Below are 14711 nucleotides of genomic sequence, written 5' to 3'. Positions count from 1 at the left end.
AACTCTGTGTTGTCTAGAAGCTGGATGATTTTTAAGGAAATAATTATTTTCTTCCGAATCTTTTCTTCTTCTTCTTTCTTCTCCTTCTTAGGCTTAAGATTTGGAGAAATGTGTTGGTTATTGAAAAGTTAAATCAAAGGAACAAGCACGTCTGAGATCTACCTGGGCTGATATTCGAATTGCTTGCTAAAATAAATTTTGCAACTGACATAGAAGAATATCCTGTTTTGTGTCCTTAGATTAGAAAGTTCACTATTACAGTAGAAGTTCTTATTAAAAAAATGATGCTTGTAGGGAAAGACATGCTTACTTGAGTAGCTTTGGCAGCCAGTGGGATTTGGCTGCTATGAAACTAGTGTGAATGTCACAGGGTTTGGCACCGTTCCCAGCTTGTTTTGTGAACTTGCCCAAAAGTCATCACTCAATCTAGTCCTCTTATTCTGTTTCCTCAATGGCACCAGGGGAGGGACTGTCCAGGTATGACTTTGCAAACTACCTAATATAGTAGGTCCCTACTACAGCTAGGAAAAAAATACAGCAAATCCTCTGTAGGGCTTTGAACATAAGGCAGAAATCTTCAAGTTCATTCTGTATTCAGTGGGGAACCAGTGGAGAACAGAACACTAGGGAAATAAACTTACGCTTACTTGTGTTTCTAAATAGACAAGTTGCTGCATTCTATCATCTTGGGCTGTTTTCAGACTGGATAGCTGTATTTCCAGATAATGAGGTGCAATTTCTTCAAAGCAGCCTTAAATCCTGCTGCATATGATGAAATGCTGTAATGTTTTTCATTTTCTTGTTTGTGTTTTGCAAAAAACAGGAGAACAATAACAAGGAATTGATTGGAAAGATATTGGGGACTACCAGGTGCTTCAGAAAAAAATCTCAAATCCTAAATATGCTAATACCTACAGTTTGCTAAAAGAAGCAATTTTGTGGCATTTACTTTAGTGCATCCCCTTCATTAAAGAAAACTTTATGGGAGTTAAACTTTAATGCATTTTTTTGTCTGTGTTGACAATTTGGATGGGGCTTGGGAATTGTTTGTGCGTTTGTTTATTTATTTCTTGTTAATTGGATTATAAATGGTCACAGAGCCAATTCAGTCTCCAGAGTCTATGATTTAACAATGTTCTGAATCTGTTTCTGAAAGCTGCCCACAGGGAGCAGTACTGAGAAAGATGCCACCTTCTCTTTCAATACTGTAATTAAACTTTACCTGAGTACCAATACATTCATTTACAAGGTCTTCTTATAACTTAAATGAGATTTGAAAATTATCCCTTCTTTGACTTGTTTTCAGCAAACTGGATCAATGTAGCTTAGGAAATTAAATGTTATCCTGTTACCTCTAGAGGGTTGATCCTAAAACCACCTCCAATCCCTTGCTTTCTCTCCTTTTCTACCAATATTTTTATATTTTGCATAGCTGAAAAGCTACTCATATTTTGCTACTGCCTCATAGCTAATATGCCATTATACAATACTGGATATACCCCCAGAAATGCAACAAATGCACAGCAACATTTCTTCATTGGCAAGTTCTCAGAGATGATTCTTTCTTCATCTTTTTATTGAAATTTAGCTTTTTACAATGTGCCAGATTGGCAACCGTCAGAAATAAAACTTAATCTATAATTAAGTGCAGATACAGCACATGCAGAAGCTGCATGGCTGTAGTCCTGCCAATATTCCTTAATATGACTCCAAACAGAGAGAGGGAATTTTTTCATGTGCTGCGTCATTTGGGCGAGGAGACAGAAAATGGGCCCTGGGCCATGAGTAAGAATGCAGCCTTTGAGAAGAAGTCACCTCGTAAGAAAGGAAAATACCCCTAACAACAGCATGAGAATGAGTTTCTGGTACAGTAAGTCAGAACAGAAGTGGTGGTAGCCAAAGAAAGTCTTTCCTCCCACAAAGCTCTGCTAGCACAGCCTGCAGGGCTGGACCCAGCCTGCCAGCACACCCCCTCAGTCCTCTCCCTTGATGCTGCAACTGGTGGTTGCCAGCATCTACTTGAATTATACGATGCTTCAGCTCTCCTACGTGGTACTTGAGAAGATCATCTTCTCACTCCTGAGGTCAGCCATTGGAGAAAAGGCTCACATCTTTGCTTTATTTGCAAACTTTGTTAGTGCAGTATATATGTTAAAAGTACTTAGGATACACAAAAGTGCTCCATTCGGCTGTTTGTATTACTGCCTTCAAGGGGAGAAGAGTTAGCCCCCAGCACACCTAGTTTTGTTCACTGAATGATATTCTTAAATTGCAGACACCACAGTCCAACCTGCCGTCATGTCAGGGACTGTTCCTTTAAGAAAATTTTCAGTGGTGGGTGAACTTTAAAAGCAAATTGCTAAATCCACAAGGCTGTATTACTGTGGTTTAACTGAACTTATGTATTATGGAGGACGTTTCAAAAGACTGAAGGAATTAGGGCCTCATTACACTGAAAACAGCTGCGAATTTTGTGTTCTGGAGTTTCTGAGGAGCTTTGGAAATTTTTCTCCTCAAACTTGAGGTTTCTATGCAGCATAAGCAAAGCTGAAGCAAAGAAATGAGTGTCTGGATCAAGACAAAGCCATAATTCCCCTGCTGTTGGAAGGAAAAGAGATGCAGTCAGAACTGGGTGAGGGACCCAGTTTTAGAGCTCTGCAGATTTGCTTTTGGTGCTCTTTTTGCTCCCTGGGGAAGGGGAGAAGCCTTGTGCTCACCTCCAACGACAGCCTATCAACCACCCTATCTTCAGGTTCATTAAAAGCTGCAGCCAGCCTGATTTTGGAGTGCTCTGGCAGAGGCAGAGCTATCAGAAGGTCATGACCACATGACTGTTCCAGAGCAATCTGCTGTCTCAGGCAACTGTCTATTTTTGCCTTTCCCTACAGATAGTTCAGCATTCAGGTGTTGGTGAGAAATGGTTTGTGGGTACAGGGGTGCTGAACCGGTGGCCACAAAAACCATTGGAATGAACAACTCAATTTGTTGTAAGTGATAAAGCACTACCTTGTCATTTTTAATTGTTTTTATTCTTCTCATTCAATATTAGGCAGCTTTGAAGCAAAAAAAAAGTTGAAACAGAACAAAGTAGGAAGATAATGACAACAAAAAATGAATGGTCAAATCAAATTGCAATCATATGGTACAAAATAAGAATTTTAGACAAGACCAAGAAAGAGGAAAAGAAGGGAGTAGAAGTTCTTATTATGTCCTCTGCATTATTGGTTATTAAGGGTACTAGAAACCATGACACAGGCAGAGGACAGAAAGATTAGTCTCTATCTCAGGTACTTTACATTTCAACCAGAAAACTCTAAAGGAGTTTTCAAACAGGAGAAGCAAGTTGTTTATGAAAAAATTAATGCAGGTGATACTGATTATTTACCCAACTATAAAAGATGGGCATCAAAAGCTGTTTCCGGAGTCCAAAATCTCACCAGATCTGTCAGCTGCATGTAGCAACTGTTTAGGAGTTTAAAAACAAAACAAATGCAAAATCCCACAGAATATAACTGTTTTCAGAACTTCTAGATAAAACTATGACTTGGCTAGCAAATGCTCATGGTTTTAATGACCCTTTGGGTCTCATAGATGAGATCAAGCTCAGTGGAATTATAGAGGTACTTATAGAGTACAATCACTCTGATACAAACTTCAAGCTATTGGGAGAGTGATAGAAGTTAAGCCATAAACAGTCACTCCTTTATATTCAGGATATGTATTTAGTGCATCATTGTCTATGCCTTATTTCTAAGTCACTAAACACAGCCACACTCTTAATGTTACTTTGCAAATCACGCAGCACCACGATAAGCTCTGCTCAGTTCCCCTCTGCGTCCATCTCTCACCTGCTTTAGTAACTTGCAGTGATTCTTTGTCTGCTCTGTCAACTCTGCGTATTGCACCTGCCTGAGACCGAAGTTTCCTCAGCCCCTTAGGAATAGCAGATGTGTCTGCAGTGTTAATATGTCACACAGTACGTCCAGATGTAAGTGAAATACCAGTCTGACATGTTCCTACAGTCTCCAGATCTCCTTGTAAAAAGTTATTATATCACCTTGTGAGGTCATTTCAAAGCACTGTTGAAAATTAAAGGATGTTGGCAACGGAGCTGAAAGTAACCATCCTCAGAAATATGCTGATTTTAGAAGTAAGACAACTTGAGAATCAGAAGCAACCTGAGAACACTATTCTAAATTCAATGAGGACATTTTTGCCAATTTACTTTTGTAGGTGATTTGTCCTGTACCATTCAAGTTAGCAACAGTCCAGTGGCATAAAGAACCAGACATAGAACCTGATCCATTCCTATTCTAAGCCTGTGGAAAGGCTAAACTGAATTTTGCAAAGGTTGTCTGTTTACAAAAGTTCAAATTAACGTAGGAACTATGCACCATAATAAAGAAAACTCAGAAAGAAGGATGGGTAAACTGAACAAAGGCAATAGGAATGTTTGGCTACACAGAAACTTCTAGCAGCCAACAGCAAGACTTGAGACAAATTTTTCAAACTAGGTGGCCTGAAGTTAAACGCCCACATTCATCTGTAGACAATGACATGAGTGATTTGAGCTACAAAGGATTCAGGCAATTTCTGCTCCCTGTGGAATCACCAACCAAAAATCAGGCCATACACTTTCCAGCCTACACATAGATTTAATGCCTAAATTAGGCAGGAGATTTTGGAAGTCCTGATTTTAGAGTTCTGTATCTTAAAAATTACTAGAAAACTTCAACATAAAAATAGTGACATGTCATCATATATGTTGAATCAGCGTAGCCCTATCGGCATCATGAAAAAACATTCATTTTTTAATGAGCTGAAGATCTGGCTTTGCTGTCAACTGTGGCATCTTTGTATCCATGTATGGATTATAACTCTGTATTGGCAGGAAGAGCTGGAAAGAAACACGGGAAGAGTCCCAGAAAGCAGGAGTTACAGGTTCATGCTAAGATTTGCAACCAATCTGCTGTGAGATCTTGCACATATCACTTTGTTATTCTGTGATTTTACCCAAACAAACATTCCCCTGTATATACTTGTTCAAATTGTGAAACTCTTCTTACTACGTACTCATACAATGCTGAGCACAATCAGATTCTTATTTCAGTTTGTGCCCTCACCCATTGTTTCAAACACTATAAATATTAAATATATCTTAATTTATAGAACCAGCTCAGATGCTCTGGCTTAGCTGGGTAAAAATATGCTTATGACTCAGCAAAGGAAAAATACACCTGATGAGCCTTGAATCTGCATTTGCCTATGTTTGCATGGACTCCGTGTAATGAATGTAACTGCACATGAAATGTTACAATGACAATAAATATACATAAATCTACTAAACTGATGAGCATTCAGTCAAACCTGATTAATGATGCCCTCAAGAGCAGCAACAAGCTGCATTTCCATCCTTAAAAGTGAAAAGCAACAGTTTTAAAGGACACGAAGCAACACAGAGAGCTATTTCTCTTCCAAGCCCTGGAGAAATATTTCCAGCATGATTCTGTCCATCATTACAAGAGCACTGAACGGCAGCTGGAGCTCCCAGAGGTACAAAGCATCCCATCAGCTACTCCACCACAAGAGGGAGAGGAACATAGTCTCTGCTCCATGGTAGTTGGTATCCCATCCCTGAACAAAAACTTACAGGAGAAGCCCCCATCCAGCACAACACTAGAACAACCCTGGAGCACCCTGCAATAAAGTGGGTAGCTCTTCTTAGCCAGAGATGCAGCTTTCTGCCCTTCAGACTACTACCCCCCAGCAGGACATCTCCACAGGGTCTGAACTAGAGCTGGTTTTCATCCAGACAAAGCAGAAAACCTCTGATCTACCTGTGCCCATTAACGTAGGCATGTCTAAAGTGAAGTGCTGAGACCTGCAGTTAGCAAGGCAACCAGACTTTAAGGATTCCTGTAACCTGTCCTGTGCTCATAGCAGCAGCTATTTCTGTTAATCACATACAATTTCATGCTGCCAGCATAGTTTAAATCGGCTGAATTGGTTTTCAGAGTATTTAATAAATATTGCCTGCTGGCAACAGGACTGAAGAGCTGGAGATCTGAAAGAGCCAAACATCCCTTCTGGCACCTTTGCTCTAATGATGCAACTGTGACTCTGCCAGTCCCTGCCAGTCTCAGCAGACTGGCATTAAAGTGACGCGTTGCGCAGGAAGAAGTAAATAAACAGATTATGCTCCATCTGATTCATAAACAGTGGGATCTTATTAAAAGCCATCAAATGCAACTTCAAACAGCAATGCATTGTATCCTACTATTCATTTGCACACCGTTGGCCAAGCCAGTAAAATCTGCCTTTGTGCAGTACTTTTATTTGAAATAATATGTGGATATGGATTTCTAATCATTTTCTCCTGAGATGCCAAAGTAGCTCCAATAATTAGGCTACCTAGTTAATTAATACCGTAGAATGGTGGCCAATAGTCTGGTTTGTCAACATAGCTTACTAGAGACAGAAATGAAATGTATCTAATTTTCCTAGCCAGAGTACTTTCAGGAATGGCAGAGGTGTTTATCCTCCCTTTTCCTTCTGAGGAGGAGATGTACCACAGGCCATGGCAAGATTCTGGGCACAGGCACAACCAAGTTTTGATCCTGAGCACCATTAGCCTTCCTAGCTTCTCCCTGTCCTGGTCTATGCCCCTGTGAAGTGGGCATTGATACTTTAATTAATACTTTATAGCTACTTCCAGGAATAAATATAAATAAATTTCAGATTGTGAGTTCCTCATTGTCACATAATCTCATAAAATAAAAACAAGCAACAGTATCACTTAGATTTTGGAGCTCACTTATCACTTAGATTTTGGAGCTTACTAATCAACTTTATAACAAGGCAAATTTTTAGCCTTTGTTCTATATTGCCAGCTTTGGATATTTTCAGTACTGCAAAGAACTCATTTTTTTCAAAGCAATGCACTGTGTTTTAGACATAAGACCCTCAAGTCATGTCTCTTTTCTGATCTAAAGGACAGTGCAATGGGGTGGTACCCAGGTGATTTATGCTCTATTTACCCCATTCTAATGTAACCCTTAAGGTGTATCACTTCTGTTCTGCATGCTACAGTCACTAACTGCAAAACTAAGGAAAAGCTATTAAATCCAGTTGTGAAAAATGGAGATTTCCACTCCCCAAATTGCTACAGAAAAGTTAAGCACTCTTATCTACATTAAAAAATGGAGTCAACATTTTTGCTCTTAAATATGGAAAGACCAATTGCTCTCTAGCTCATAGACATGCACTCATATTTAATCTGGCCTTTGCAGAGACCACCAACTTCTGTTCGATCATCTTTTAATTTAAAATGAGTAGCAAGGAACTAAACTGGCAGTCCCAACAGCAGACCCTGACCAACAGATTTATGTCTCTGCTTAGTCCAATAAACCTTGCTTTTACCAACTCTACAAGACACAGTACAGCATACAGGACTTGATTTCCAGAGAGCTCAGTGCTCCCTCCTCTGCCCCTGCTCCACATGCTCAGAGCCTGAGAAAATTGAGCTTTAGTTGGAAGCTTTAACCTGAAGAAGGAGGAATGTAAACTTCACTGCAGAGGGATGCCATTGATGTTGAGTTGAGACTGCGCTAGACAGCAGGAAGACAGCTGTTGGAGAGGAGGTGATGCTGCTGGGATTTGGGTTTTTCTGAATATGTAATTTTTATACTTACTAATTGACAATTTTTATTTGCATTGTAGAAGTATTCAAGAAACAAGAGCTGCAGTTACCAAGCACATAACGCAGCTGTTCTTGTTGCAAGCCAGCAGAAGATCCTGCTCTGAAGAACTTAGAGCCAAAACAGACAAACCAGCCAAAACCTGAGCTCAGCACAGATGTAAAGACATGATGCGTCACCCAGCTGGCAACTGGCAAGGTCAAGACAAAATGTAGACCCAAGTGTCACTCTAGTACCATGTCTGGAGAACTCTTCTCACCATTCCACATTTCAGCACAATCTCAGGTATAGTATAAAGACCAGCTAGGCAACTTTAATGAATCAGAAGGATGATAAAATAAAAATACCATCTAATGAATAGTATTCTTTTATCATCATTAGATTCTCAGAAATATCATCCCAACTTTCTCCTCTTTTTTACATTCCCCTAACTCTGCACCTTTAATAGGTTTCAAGGATAGCGTTTCACAGTCCTAACTTTCAGCCTGCAATGGATGAGGCCGAGTACATTTATTACAGTTTAATAAATTTTTAATATTGAATATGAATAATGAAATAACTACTGTCATGTAACCCCTAATAATCATTACAAAAATATGCTTTCTGACATAATTTAAACATATTACTAAAATATATATACTTGCCTCTATACAGGCAAAGGTAATATTTCTGACATAATTATTTCTAATAATATTTTTGTTTAAAATAAACCCCTTTTTTTTCCTATGAAATGTTAGCTTTCATTCAAATAAAATACTTTTATACTCAAAATGGAAGCATTCTGATTCAAATGCAGCTCTGAAACTGTGTCCATCTGTTTTGCACTGCTTTAGATTTGGTACTGAAGATGGTAGAGAGCTATTCCATGTTCACACTGAGGCAACTGAGGAGAAATGTTGGCCACTGTTTTACATGGGGGCATACAAACCCGTTGCACCAGTGCCAGAACTGTAGCTAGACATGCAATTTCTTGTGCACACTGACTGGATGCCCATGCATATATCTGGAGTACAGGTTCAGAAGACTTGAAGAATTTGGCCTAGACATCCTGAAAGTGCGTCATTCACTGCTAGAATTTTAGGAGGTGGGTTTTTATTTTGTTTGTTTGTTTGTTTTTAAGTTAGCTAACTAGTAGCTTCTAATCTGACTTGAAATTGTACCAAGCCAAAGCCAAAAATGGCCTTTAGATAGAGAAGATATTCAAATTACCATAAAATGCATTCAAAAGACTGTGCCAGGAACTAGTCCGTTACGGCTATCAGTGTCCAGCCATTCTCTGAGCTAAAATAAGTGACCTACACTATAGTGGTACAGAGCTACGTTTATAGCTTGACATCACCATGTTTATGTCAATGCCACAGAGACAGCTGACAGAAGTCAACAAATGCCAATGAGCAAGGTTATGGCCATCTTGGACTCAGGCTGGCCTTCAGCTGTCTCCATCAAACTTATGGCTTTCACACTAAAGACTTACACTGCAGTGGCTACCCAGCAGCAGATGGGTAATTCCATGCTGAGTACAGCACATGAGTTTTCTTTGATATTACAAGCTCATTTGAACTTACACATCCAACTTCCCTCCAAATTAACACTTGAAATGTCCATCAAAGCATGTTACAATTTTGTGAAGATCCAGTGTGGTCCCATTACTAAAAGGTGGCACCTTTTGTCTCATCTCAAACTCCTATTTTAATCCCGATTTTCAGAAAACAAAGGCACATGTTTATACCTTCAGCAGTCCCATGACTCAGCATAGCTATTGATTTCTTATGTGACAACCCATACACGTACAATCAGCAGAATCTAGGACGATGTAATAATTCTGGAAAAAATTCCACTCTTCACCTTACTAAGGATGTTTGGGGAAATAGCCTGGCAGTTTTACACAGGATAAATTAACACTGGAAAATAAGGTCCACTCAGCTACAGCTCTCTTTCTATTGCTAGATGTCTTTTCTTCAAACAGAACTTGGTTTGGAACTCCTTTGTGGGGCTGCAAGAACCCAGCTGGAATCTGGGGAACATCCTCGTTTTTCAAATTTATCACTTTCTGTAGAGCTAAACAGAATTTACTGAAGTGCCATATGCAGAAAAAAAATAATACTGGGAATATCATCTTCTTTGTTTCCTCCTGCCTCTGCCCTATCATTTTTTTCATATACCAGGCTGATCCTTTTTTTCTTGAGGGCAGTTATCATTTGCTTATAACCTTGCTTCTCTCCTAGCAACCTGATTAATATAAGCACATCTTTACTTTAGGTTCTGTATGTTCAAGATTAAGCAAACTGTTATAGATGTCCTAAAAATGGTTAAATAAATCATCTTTACTGCATTTTTCTGATTCATCCAGAGGGATTGTAACATCTCAGGCTGCCAAAACATGAGACAGGTCTCGAGGTTCCATTCATATCAATGGGAAATAAAATGTAATTTAGCAAAGACAAAAAGTGAGCTCGAAACCTTTCTAGTAGAAGAATCATTTGGATGATAAAGAGATGTGAACTGGGAATTCCTACAAGAGATAATTGAAGAAAGGAATGCTTTATCAAAGAAAATTTTTCATCTACTTCTTTATAAGAGGCTGGCAAAAACAAACCAAAGTATACTTTAAAGTGAACTCCCTATGATCTGTGATGTGAATTTTACTGTGTTCTCACTCAGTCGAGAGGTCTTTCACAATAGGCAAGATCTGGATTTTTAACTTTAAATCAAACAAGCAAATAAACAAAGTAACCAACCCAGAGGTTGTCTTTATACAAGAAGAGGAAGGTGTTGCTCATCTTTAGGTGAACAAAAAAGCACAAAGCTATGGGAAGCAAATATTCACCTGTATTCCAACGAACAAGGAACATGACATGTATCACATCAAAGGGCTGTAGATTTTTAAAGGGATTTCAGAATTCAGTGAGAACTTTTAATTGCATATACTGAGAACATTACACACTGCTTGAGACCACTAAAATTGCATGTATGTGTAAATGTTCTTAAGTGCAATGCTATGAGGGCATACCCTCTCTCTTTCCAGACAGAAGGCAAGAAGTACTAAGATAAATACTGGCCAGGGCACACTTTAGGATAGTGGTTTGGAAACGACATGGTGCACCTGGTGATCAGTAAAGTTCAGGACCTGAATGGAAATACACTGCTCCACTTTTAAGAGCTTCCAGTATCCTGGGACATAACGCAGTGCACACTAAGTAAAAAGCAAACTGAGCTCTCATGCCTTTTTCATAGCTTCCAAGTGGAGAAAGGCCAGACTCTCTTTCCTAGGGCTTTCCTTGGAACAAACACAGATGTCTGGCACAAACCATTCATTTGTGTTTTTACTGGATGCCAAGCTGAATCTTGGCTTTTCTTGCTTTCTCTTCAGCCATTCATCACACGGACAGTCAAGTAATTTCTCTCGCAAGAGCTCCTTTATCAGTTTAAGAACACCTGACCTCCCCTCACTCAGCTCACAAAACCGAGACGGGAAGCAAAGCGCAGAAGGAGATGCCTGTAATTTACAGGCTGCGCCCTGCAAGCCCTCGTACACGTGAGCAAGTCTATTCAGATGGGTAGTTCTGCCAGTTTCTGTCACAAAACTTTACTGCCCCTCTCCCCAAGATGAGGCGCGGAGCAGCCGTGAGCTCTCAGCCACCAACAGGCTGAGCGCAGAGGCTGGGCTGAGGCCTCTCAGCACCTAAATTTGAGTCTCACCAGCTGCAGTGGCAACAAAACCAGCCACTCAAACGGCCTCTTGCTGCCTTCAGAAGTGGGCATGGCCTCAGTCACTGACTTCTGTGTGCAAAATGTTTTAATTTTCTGGACCGAAAACTATTTCAGTTCAGAAACTGACTGGAGGAGAAGGAGCAAGGGGCAATGGCACCTGAAAAAAAGCAGACAGAAGCAGCATCTACTACCATGTTTTGTTCTGCCACTTGCAGTCCTCGTGTTAAAACAGAGAAAATAATAACTTCCACCAAACAGCGTGAAGGGAACTAAGAATTCACAAAGCTTTTCTGAATTCCCAAAGAAAAGCTGCTATATTTACTATTATAAAATGTGCAACGGTTACAATCAATTATAAGATCCTGAAATGTTAGTCAAAATATCTAAAAAAACCTGCATTCCCATTTTCAAAAGGATCCTAAGACTACATTCTGTATTTTAATATAGCAGACACCCAAAAAAATTGAATGCACATGAGTATGAGACTTAACTAGAAGTTCTTGCTAAGCACTAAGGATTGAAATGAAAGTGATAGAGCATTTACATGCAACAAAATGTAAGCAATCAGTATAATAATACTATCTTTTCCTTTTCTCTATCTTACTATTCACAGAACAAGAGCTGTGTTAACAATGTCAAAAAAGCAATTTGAAGAAATCTTTAATTAATCCTAAACATGACAAAATAATAAAATGATATTTCTAAGATTTTATTAAAACCTTCAAGTAAATTAGTACATTGAAATCCAGTTAAACATCTAAGCAGAGCTTAAAAGCTACTGCACATTTTAATAAAGGTCTTGCCAATATAGTGTAATTCTCTCTGCAGTATTTCAACATAATATTTTGATTACAAAATGTCTGAATTCTTCCTACAAGTCTGTGGAGAGTCAAAAGGCCTTGCTTCGATCCCATCCTCCCCATTCAGAAATCCATCCAGATAATTGGATTTTGAATGAAATTCCTGAAATTCCTCTGAAAAGGATTGAATTGTTATGTGGAACTGCAGACGAAATTTGAGATAATTGATGTTTATGTGTAGAAAACTTAAGCTGAGGCAGTTCATGTTTAGAGTGACAGAGGAGTAATCCTGAGTAGAAGTATGCCTGTTGAGTTAACACATTGCAAAAGCTCAGCTCTGATTAAACTTCTCCAGATTTTTATACAGGGCTAGCCTAAGAGGGCCCTTTAGGGGATAAAGCAAAACTGAAATTTGTCACAAAATGTCACTTCTCCTTGCATACCAAAAGGTGTGCTGCTAATTACAAACACAGTATTGGTGCAAGATTGTTTCCTATTTCCTCCTACATTTTGGATGAGTTTTAATATATATACAAGAGTGAAAAAATATGGAAATATTTTTCCTGAAAAAGCCCAGAGTGAGTTTCATCACTTTAAATCCCTTCTCCAGCCTTTATCGAGTGAAAAGAAAGAACTTCAGGTAAAAACATAAATCTACGGTCTACATCAGAGTATGACTGAATCCCTGAAACACTTCTCAGTTTGGACTATGGGAAAGAAAAATATAAATTATCAGAGCTTAAATGTCATAGAGTGCTAGAGTAGTGATGGCCAAGTTACAACAGTCTATGCCCCAAGCCACTTTACTATTAAATAAAATACCTTCACATTTTTATATTACTATCCCTTTCCAGAACACTTCAGTGTTTTGAAATTGTAAAGTCTTTGTTAATAGAGAAAAGGGTAGGAATTTTCCAGAGATGTCAGTGGAATGCAATAAATCTAAAATACTCTTCAAGAGTCATGTGCCAGGACATGCTAGTGTGCTATGGCTTCTAGTCCATAAGAAATTGCACCATGGTGCCTTCTCCTGCTGTACCTTCAGACTGAAGAATGACAATTTGGGATTCTCTTTCTGAGCCCAAAATAATGTAAAAGATGAAAAATATATTCAAGGAACAGTAGCACAAGCTTATCAAAGCACTCAGTCTGTTCGATTTTTTGTCAAATATATACTGACAATAATCTATAAAATGTGCATACAACAATACAGAATCAAAATGTTAACATTAAGCCAAAATACAGCAAGAATGTTCTCAAAACAAAACAAAAAAAAAACCACAACATTTTATTTCCATTCAGAACATTGATTAAACTGTTTTTTCCTACAAAATGTTCCTATTCAATCATATAAACATTTGAAATCGTCCATCCCAAACTATTTAAACTACTGCTAACAGTAAATGTACATGCGAAAGCTAAAGCAACATGCTGTCTTGCTACACTTACTTTATATAAAAGATACACATCTTTGCCAGCGACTTATTTCTTACTTTAACTCTTCCTGGAATGTGACTTGTCCAACAAAGCATAACTGCAGAGCTTTGAAGCAGAAGGAAAGAGAGGAAGCGAAAAATACTAAAATAGCTTGAAGGCACAGAAAATATGGTACTAAGGCCAATGGCACAATATCTGCACAATCCAGAAGATCAACAAGGCGCAGAAATATTTTCTCGCTGTGCAGGGGTGAGCTGGAAGCAATTAGGAAAAAAAAAAAAAACACCTCAGTACAGTGCTACTTACAAGTGTGAAGCAACAGTGACGACTAAAGCACGGTGAATCGGCGCCTGCCACGGCCAGCTGCCATTTCAAAAGCCGTGCTCCAATAGTGGTTTGTGGAAGGAAGCCTAAGATGGATAAATGCCTCCAGGAGCCCCAGGGAAATACAACTGCTCTACAGACATTAAAAATAGCAGCCTGAATTCTTGCTCTGACAACGCGGCTGGTGGAAAGGTCTTTGGCCCCAAGAAAGTTACAAACGGATACTAAAAACCCAGGAAGCCCCTTAAAGTCTCACCCTGGGCCAGCCGCACAGATCCCACAGGCACCCTGGCGAGAAACTGAATGCTGATGAGTAAACGCAAGAAGAGGGATACAGTTTGGGGATAAAATGGAAAATGAATTTGCTGTAGAGAAAACTCTGCTTGTCCTCCTTAATCCTCTGCAGATTGGAAATAATTGCAGTGATTCCATAAAGGGCTGTCACAGAGGGTGCAGTGGTTAGCTGGTCATGTCTTTGGTGGGTAGTGGTTCATATTAATAATGTTCCAGGCTTTCAAAAGCAGCCTGTATGTCTAAATCAATTAATTCCCGCAGCCTTTCCGTGCGGTAAGCAAGCAATGCTATCTCTTTTCTGAGATAAGGAAACCAGAGCGAACTGAAATCGTTACAAACAGGAATGTGAAGCAGACAGGATGAGGACCCCATATTTCTTTTGTTTAGAGCTGTGCTTTGAAGAATCTCTCCAGTCTGTTTCTCTCCTTTTATGTTACTCAGTGTTATC

The 14711-nt window shown here is 39.2% G+C and overlaps 1 long non-coding RNA gene across 1 annotated transcript in view; it reads right to left on the bottom strand.

Annotated features, from left to right (window-relative positions):
- The window catches only part of LOC106891082, a 68077-nt gene extending 53849 nt beyond the window's left edge, over window positions 1-14228 (bottom strand). The window contains exon 1 of the long non-coding RNA XR_001412626.1: window positions 13952-14228. This is a non-coding gene — a long non-coding RNA (uncharacterized LOC106891082). The remainder of the gene's footprint in view (window positions 1-13951) is intronic.
- Between the last annotated feature and the right edge of the window lie 483 nt (window positions 14229-14711).

This window comes from Calidris pugnax, unplaced genomic scaffold (assembly GCF_001431845.1).
Source record: "Calidris pugnax isolate Ruff unplaced genomic scaffold, ASM143184v1 scaffold95, whole genome shotgun sequence".
NCBI lineage: Eukaryota > Metazoa > Chordata > Aves > Charadriiformes > Scolopacidae > Calidris > Calidris pugnax.
This window is presented reverse-complemented; position numbering and strand designations above follow the sequence as displayed.